The sequence below is a fragment of the Morus notabilis genome, unplaced genomic scaffold, assembly GCF_000414095.1.
Source record: "Morus notabilis unplaced genomic scaffold, ASM41409v2 Scaffold1006, whole genome shotgun sequence".
NCBI classification, from domain to species: domain Eukaryota; kingdom Viridiplantae; phylum Streptophyta; class Magnoliopsida; order Rosales; family Moraceae; genus Morus; species Morus notabilis.
This window is the reverse complement of record NW_010363971.1, coordinates 153,571-163,124: the sequence shown is the minus strand read 5'-3', so window position 1 is coordinate 163,124 and position 9,554 is coordinate 153,571. Positions and strand designations below refer to the sequence as shown.

The 9,554-nt window shown below is 31.6% G+C and overlaps 1 long non-coding RNA gene across 1 annotated transcript; it reads right to left on the bottom strand.

Annotated features, from left to right (window-relative positions):
- Nucleotides 1-909: 909 nt before the first annotated feature.
- On the bottom strand, nt 910-1,946 carry LOC112092970. Its single transcript, XR_002902847.1, has 3 exons — nt 1,895-1,946; nt 1,692-1,783; nt 910-1,340 (listed from the first exon to the last, which is right to left on the bottom strand). It is a non-coding gene; the product is annotated as an uncharacterized LOC112092970 (long non-coding RNA).
- Between the last annotated feature and the right edge of the window lie 7,608 nt (nt 1,947-9,554).

Here is a 9,554-nt window from a genome sequence, read left to right as displayed (position 1 = left end):
TAATAATAATATTGTAACAAATAATATCATAATTATATTAATAACTCTAATATTATTATTTTATCATATAATATGATATTATAATAATAATATAATATAATATAATATAATATAATATAGTTATAATTTTTAATTATAATATAATTGAAATATTATTATTTCTTTTGTAATATTATAATATGTTTTATAATATTGTAATTATATTAATCATTTTAATAATATTAATATATTCTATATCATTATTATATAATATATTATTTAATAATAGTTTTATTGTATTACATTAAATATAATAATAAATATACATTATATTGTAATTCTATATTATTTTATAGTATAATATAATATAATCTAATCGTAATTTTTAATTATTTCAGTTTATTATTTTAATAATATTATTATATTCTATATTATAATTATATAATTTATTATATAATAATAGTTTTTATTATATTAAATATAATAATAAATATATATTATATTGTAATTATATATATTATATTATAGTATAATATAATATAATCGTAATTTTTAACTATCTACAGCAATTCAACCTCATAATTTATCAAACGCTATTACACTGATTTTGGAACTAGCACAGTTATTATAATTATAGTTTACCAAACACTCAGCTGCTTTTTGTAACAGTTGTTTTTTCCTTCAGCACAACTAAAATTAATTTTTTCAAAATCTATAGAACTACCAAACTAAGCCATTATCTTATGGATTTTACAAATTAAGGTTTTAAAAAAAAAAATTAAGATACATAATTTAAGGGATGGCATGAACCCTATTCAAAATTCAAAATCATGTAGAAACAGGCTATAAAGTTTGTGGAGTATTTGTGAAATTAATCCCACCTGATAAAAGAAATTGAAGGTACTATAATCGTATTGCAAGTAGTGTGCTTCTGACATTATAATTTTGTCCTTCCATTACATTCTTTTTTGGGGTAAGGGAAGTACAATATATATTTTTCTACACCTTTTGTTCTCCAAAAGTTAAAAATGCTCACATGCCATCTCAGAGAGCTGATACATACAACATATTTTGAGAGCTGACAGTCTACTACACATACAACATGACTCCAATGTCGTTAATTAAGTCACATAATAATGGTAACAACCTTAAAACAAATTCTTTTGAATAACATCTGACTTGTGTTGCTGACAAAGAGGCATCAAGTGATTGCCACCTGGTCGTGGTGAAGGTCCGAGGACGAGGCATTCTAGCCATACGGCCTCTTTGACCTTTGAAAACACAACTTAGTTGCGAAATCTTGCTCAAATGAGTACTCCATCTAAAAGTTCATTTGCTCGCAGGCTCTTGGAGGTGCGTCCCTATAAGACATAGGAGATTGTTAGTGAACTGGGATTTAGGCATTGTTTAAAAAATGTATTTAAACTCATAATTCTAATATGCTATAGTGTTTTCCTCTCACAAATAATTTGAATAAAAATTTTTCCACCAATGATTCTTTCACAAAGTTCCCGTCAATAAATTAGAATCACTTATTTGAACGCGTGAACCAAACAAGCCTTAAATGTCATAAATAGATTTTTCTCTCTCTTTCACACACTCAGCATAAAAAACAGATTTCTCTCTCGTATACAACAAGAACCAAAAAATCGATTATACAATTTTATGAGCAGGAAATATATATAGTTTATAGCTGCAGATTTGACTCTTACCAATAATTCCACACTTATTTGTAATGTTGAGGCCGTCTAAAGTTCAAATCTCCTAAAGTTCAAAATTACACTTTCGAGTAAACCAGTGAAATCTGTGCTCGTAATTTAGTAGTAACCATTAGCTTTTACCTAGGACGAAAGGCCTACAACATTTCAGGAAAAAAGAAAAAAACAATTACAGAATTCAAGAATCACAGGCGTACCTGTATTTGTTCCATATCTTTCAAACGAAAGTATATATATCTCCGTAATTATCAACATAAAGAGGGCTTTCCAGCCAAAAAAGAGAGCTAGGAAAGCTACTATATATATATATATATATATATATATATATACAGACACTGAGATATATGAAGGTGCAGAGGATAAAATATTTGAGGCTTAACTTCATTTTAACGCCATTTCTTTGTATTTATAATAGCTAGGGTACTACTCGAGATAAGACTGGAAACCTTTTTCTTTGGCATGTAGTTATACATATCTCTTTTGCTTTCACTTTAGATTGAGCTCTCATTTTAATGTGTTGCGTATGACTTTTGAAATGGACCCTTTTCGACAAGTCATATTCAGCATTGATATATTCGTTATTCACTACACTTTTTCATGACTATTCATGGCTACGTACGTGATACACATGTAACTATTTGTTAGTTAAGTTAATTAGGACTGGCCATTAAACTAAATGGATCATTATCAATGGCAACAAATTAAAGTTAAGTGGTAAATTGCCCCGTTAAACTAATGAAAAGCAATTCCCCATATTTTTTTTTCTATAAAAATATAAAATTCTTCCGATCATCCGTGATTTGATTCTTGGAGTGATTCATAAGACTAGTTATATATAGTACACATAATACCATACCAAAAAAACATATACAAGCAGACAATCTTACAATTTTTTATCTTCCTTTTTTTGTCTTCATTATTCAGATGTAATTGTCGGCTTTAATTGTTTTTTCTACAGTTCCACATGATTCATAGTTGCCTTCTATCTTGGCTTTCTCAAATGCACTAATTATTCTTTAACTACTAGTGGGGACCACATGCATCGCATGTGCTTGTTCTGTTTTTAAAAATTTATTAGTTTCATGTATAAAAATTGTAAAGTTATAGTTTTGTTTAGTTCCCTTAGAGATATAGATAAGTTATTTATCATATCAAAAAGATGAAGGTTCTTGGAAATTTTGGAATTCTGCTCTCGCTTTTTATTTAAAAAAAGGTATAGCAGAACTGGAGCTCGAAGATTAAACAACATCTTTTCTTGAAACAAACAAAAAAATGAAATTTCTTAAAACATATTAAACACTTACTAGACAGAGATACAAGAGTAAACACCCAATGATGAATTTGCAGCACACAATAATGTCGAACTTCAAAATCAAACAGATAATCTCAGCTCTTCAAAACTACATAAAAATATTAGAGACCAATACAAACGGAAAAAACGGAAATGCACAAACCCAAACACCTGCAATCTCCTCAAAGTATATAAGTAGGTTCTTCACTCCGCCGTTATTCTAATTGAGTCTCAAATTGGGACTATAGTTTTGTTTGGTTATTTTGTCGTGGTCTTTTTCTTGCCTCTTTGTTTGCCTTCCATTTTTTCTCTTGACAAATAAAGCGAAATGCTCTGCTTATTAAAAAAATAAAGTGTGAAGAACAATATGGACACAGAGGAAGGAGATGAAGAAGAAAGAAGAAGAAAAGAGATGAAGTGGGGAAAAAAAACGGAGATGAAGAACATAAAGCCAAGTCAGGCAATCAAATGTGGAGAAAGGGAAGAAAAGGAGACAAACAAAGACAAAATAGTTGAATGAAAAGTTCGAACAGTGTAAATGCGAGAGAATACATTTCAAAGTATATTAGTAGATTCTTCGTTCCACCGTTCTTCTAATCGAATCTCAAATTGGGGCTGCCAACTTGTTTGGTTATTTTGTTGTAGGCTTTTTCTTGCCTCTTTGCTTGCATTCCAATTTGGTTCTGAATGGATACTACGAAATGCTCAGGTTAATAAAGAATAATTTGGGGAGAACTACATGGACATAGAGGAAGGGAGATGAAGTGGGAAAAAAAAAAAAAAAAAAAAAGGAGATGAAAGTGAAGAGAAGGCTGTTGGGATATATGCTTGTAAATTAAATAATATGTAAATATTTTACTAATTATTAATGAAATGAGAAATTTTTTTAATATTATTTTGCATATATGTGATGTTTTATAAATATCAAAATTCCTATATTACTTTTAAATGTAACTTTAAACATTGTATATAATTGTTATATGCAGAGGATAATGTTTGAAATAAAATAATCTAAACTTGTCCGTAATTATAAATTAAAGTTGGGATCTTTAATTTAAAATTACTAATGCGGTTCATTACATTCTGAATGAAATAATCTTATCCTAGATTGTTAATAATGAGATTATTGGAATGAAAGTATTTTATGTGATATGATTACATAGGACCGGAACGCGATTAATTATGAATCTCTAATAAATTCCGTTATTAAATAGAGTATTCAATATTAATCAATGATGGTCATATATGTATTAATCTTAATTCTGAGTAATTAATAAACTCCTATTTATGATATTATGTTCTTTGACATATTGAGTAATGACACATGTGAATAGTGTCAAAGTCTTGGTATATTGGGAGCATAGTAAAATAAATAGCCGGGAATATTAATTTACAAGATGAAATCCATTCCTTCATAATGAAGTAGATGGACGGTTCCCATAAGTGTTGATTCGGGACTTGAATAATAAGAGCACTCAATTTTATGATTGGATCATAAAATATATTATTCATTAGAGGATCAATTGTACTTATGGAGAAAGATATAATTAAAAAGGTTAACGGAAAATACCTAGCTTTAATTATGAACCGTTTATGGAGGATTAATTCGTATGTAGTGACTATATCAATGGATAACACAAATTCCGTGAACATAATTATTTTTATTATTTTAGAGTGCAATTCCAAATTTATAGTGGAGTAATTTAGAATTAATAATTTTGACATATTAATTAAGGTATTAATTAATTGTCAAAATTATTGGAGCTTAAAATAATAATGTCCATAGTTCCTCTCAATGGCTCCATAAGATTAATGTGAACTGAATATATCATATTGGGTTATAATTATTAATTTAGAATTAAGAATTCTAAATATACATATATTAATTAATTTAATTAATTAATATTAAAATTAATTTAAAATTGTTTTAAATTAATTTGGATGAATTTAATTATTTTTTTATAAAAAGGAAATTTTCTTTTATTCTCCACGTTTCCTCTCTTTTCACTCTCCCTGTTAATGTGTGTGTGTATATATATATATATATATATAAATGAGGAAACGTGCAGCACGTTTCCTCATTTAAATAAAAAAAAGGGAGTGGGAGGAAACGTGTTGTTGCACGTTTCCTCACCATGAGGAAATGGAGTAAATGTGCGGCTGCACATTTACTCAAAAACGAGAATGAGTTCTGGTTTTTCTCGGAGGAACAAAAAAGTTTTTTTCCAGAGAAAAGAAAGAAAGAAAAGGAAAGAACATGAGAACAAAAGAAAAACTAAAGAAAATTTCTTCAGTGCCATCGTATACTTTTGAGAAAAATGAGTGATAACTATAGGTGGCTTTCCTATTCATCCATCTCATGTGTTGAGAAACCTATTAGAACGCCCACATGTTCGAGTTCACGTTAATCCGGAGATACATTGAGAAAGAACTATGGTGTTCTTAGAATTTAAGAGCTCAAGACGGTGTTGGAGGAGTTCAAGATTTTTGTCAAAATCGAATGACGGTCAAACCCTCATTCATTTCTTTAATATCTTTGTAGTTAAATTAACATGAAATAATGATCGCATTAAATTTTAATTTATGTGATTCGATCGATACCACACTTCCGCATAATTTTTTTTAAAAATCCGGTTTGAGAAACCATCAATTAGTATCAGAGCGGTCTTTATTTCATGCTAACTTAACGTTTAAATTATGTGATAATTCATGACTGTTTAATGGGTAGGCACTTATGCATATGATGTATAATTATTATGTGATGGTTATGTTTTATGCGAATGGATTGGTCGTAAATTTTTCCGGTTCCATGGAATTAGTTTTTGTTATTTTATTTTGATTAGATCAATTGTAAAATAGAAATCAATATGTAATTTATTATTCTCCTAACGCAAGAGGATCATCATGGAAGAGTTTCAACTATTTGTTTTTTTAGAAAAGTTCCAAACTATAAAAAAAAAAGGTTTTCCGGTGACCGTACGGTCGCCGGTGACAGTCTCCGGCGACAGTCGCCGGCAAAGGGCGGCTGCCATGGCCAAAGGTCGACCATGGCAGATCTGCAGCAGCATTGAAGCTGCTGCAAGGGACTGCACCTTAAGGTAAAGTCACGGATGATGGCCTTTGCACCATAAGGTGCAAAGGCCCAGGCCCATGAATGGGCCTGCTCTGCCTCAGTAATGAGGTTACTGAGGCAGAAACTAATAGGTTCTGGGCTGGCTTTTCCAGCCGGCCCAGATCCCAAAAGGGGGCCCAAAAACCAAATTTTTTTGATCCAGTAGAAAAGAGACATCAAGATGGAGAATATTTGAAGATGGAGAATTACAAGAAGACCTATTTTTGATATAATTTTATTTTTATTATTATGTTGGGGTTGTAATTCTTAGGTCTATAGAACCCGGCCAAGTTTTTTCATTTTGCTTGCATGTTATTTATTTATTTATTATGTTTGATAATAATTGTATTGTCATGCATCTAACATGCCATCTAGGATAAAAGTACCTACCTAGTTTATATGTATGACATGCATCATGCGCATTAATTATATGTTTTAATTCTAAAATTGTTTTAGTAAATTAAATTAATTAAATGCGCCAAATTGTTGAGTTTAATGAGATTAAATTCAAAATTATTAAATTTAATAAGATTAAATTTAAAGTTGTTAAATTTAATGAGATTAAATTTAAATAAATTAATTAGCAAATGGTTCTTGAAAAAATTTATATAAGTCAAATGTGAAATTTATAAATTTAAATGTTAAATTTTAAAATTCACAAATGACTTAATATAATTTTAAAGTTGTTTAAAATTATTTGGATCTTAGTGACTTAAATTGTTTAAATTCACTGAAAAGTATAAAGCAAGAGTTGTTTTATAAAATAAATACACCATTTGTAAATAATGAGTGGGAGCGGGTAATATGACAATACAACCCATAGGTCTTCACCGTTAGTACAACACCGTGAGTAATTAATGAGGCCCCGAGACGCTTTGATTTCGTCCTCCGTACGGAGGGTATTCATTAATTATAATAACAATGTTGACTTCCAAAGAGATAGGATCTCTAAGATGTATTTTAGAATTAACCTACCCTACGGCGGCAACTTCTAAGTTAAGTCTAAAAGATCTAAAGCGGTGAGTTACACTCATAAAGAGATAATTAAATTGGTTAATTATTTTTTTGACCTAAATAAAAGGAAATTAATAAATATTAGAAGTATGTGATATTTCAGATAGTATTTATTAATTGAGATAGTCTCATTTTAATTAGCAATTATTTGACCTACCCTACGGCGGCACTTAATTGTGGTGATTAAAATTCCTTAGGCAATTAAACATGTATTTGTGTATTTAACATATGCATTCATGCATCATATTTATATGCCTTAAATTTAGAAGTGATATTTATGCAAAATGTTGATGGAGTTAAATTCTTTATTTTCAGCAAAAATGTCAAATCCTATTTTCGCACTTCTCGCATCCCAAATTTTAAATGGTGAAAACTTTGTCAAATGGAAAAGCAACATGAATATCCTCTTGATTTGTGAAAACTACCATTTTGTCCTTAAGGAGGGTTGTCCTCCAGTGCCTCCAGCCACTGCCGCCAGGGCTTTGACCGAGCGATATGATCACTGGATCAACGCCAACAACAAGGCCTGTTGTTACCTACTAGCAGCAATGAATGAAGTGCTGAGAACTCAGCACGAAGGCCTTGCGACTGCTAGAGAGATCATGGACTCTCTTCAGAGGATGTTTGGACGTCTATCTGATTCAGCCCGACACGCCGTTGTCAAAGCCGTTATGAACGGCCGTATGAAGAATGGTTCTTCTATACGTGAGCATGTGCTTAAGATGATTAATCATCTTAATGAGGCTGAAATTAATGGGTCTCAGATTGATGAGAAGACCCAGGTTGGCATGATACTAGAGACACTTTCTCCTGATTTCCTTCCATTCAAGACAAGTTATCTGATGAACCAAAAGAATGATAACTTAACTGAGCTCCTGAATGAGCTGCAACAATTTTAGTCGCTTATAGGTGATAAGGGAGGCAAGGCAAACGTTGCTGAAGTCAACGCAGCTGATGGGAGGCCTTCTTCATCAAAGAATAAGAAGAAGAAGAATCAAGGGAACAATAAGGGCAAATGGAAGAAGAAGATCCATAAGAACAAACATAACAAGGTTGCTCCAAAGTCTAAGGGAAAGTGTTTCCACTGCAACCAGGACGGCCATTGGAAGAGGAACTGTAAAAAGTACCTCGATGAGCTGAAAGTGAAGAAGCAAGGTAAATCAGATTTACTGGTCATGGAAACATGTTTAGTTGAGAATGACTTTCCTACCTGGATAGTTGATTCAGGGGCATCTAATCATGTTTGTACTTCTTTGCAGATGCTGGAAACGTCCAAGAATCTTGAAGAAGGATCTTTCCAGATGAGAGTGGGCAATGGGGCAAAGATCTCAGCGACGGCAGTAGGGACAATGCGACTGTCTTTTGCAAATGATAAATATTTATTGTTAGACAATGTTTATTTTATTCCAAATTTCAAACGGAATTTGCTTTCGATTTCTAGATTGCATGAACAATTTGTTTCAGTTTATTTTGATATTGACTCTGTATCTTTATCTAAGAATGGAATTCATATTTATTCTGGTTTTATTGATGATGGTCTTTACTTTGTTAAACCCATATTTAACGAAATGCTACAAACCAAAATGTTCAAAGTCGCTGAACCAACCCCTAAAAGAAGAAAGGTTTCTAACGAAAATGAAACATACTTGTGGCATCTAAGGCTAGGTCATATAAACATAGATAGGATTGAAAGACTGGTAAAGGATGGTCCTTTGAGAGAGCTAAAGGTTGGCACTCTACCGGTTTGTGAATCCTGTCTAGAAGGAAAAATGACCAAGAGGTCATTTTCAGCAAAGGGTGAAAGAGCAAAGACACCCCTTGAAATCATACATACCGATGTATGTGGTCCTTTGAATGTTAAAGCGAGGGGAGGCTATGAATACTTCATCACATTTATTGATGATCATTCGAGATTCAGATATGCATACCTGATGCAAAAGAAATCCGAAACCTTTAAAAAGTTTAAAGAATTCTGTGCCGAAGCTGAAAAGTAACTAGGCAAATCGATCAAAATTCTTCGATCGGATCGAGGAGGAGAGTACTTGGATTATGAATTCAAAGACCATTTGATTGAAAATGGAATAATATCTCAGCTCACTGCACCTGACACACCACAACAAAATGGTGTAGCTGAAAGAAGAAACCGCACCTTACTTGACATGATGAGATCAATGTTAAGTTATTCTTCTTTACCCACTTCATTCTGGGGATATGCATTACAAACAATAGTATACATTCTGAACTTAGTTCCATCTAAGTCAATCCCCATAACACCCCTAGAGTTGTGGAATGGTCGTAAACCTGGTTTGAGACACATTCGCATATGGGGGTGCCCAGCACATGTGTTGAAGGGAAAGACTGGGAAGTTGGAACCTCGCTCGGAAGTCTGCATATTTGTGGGCTATCCAAAAGGAACAATAGGAGGTATGTTTTATAGTCC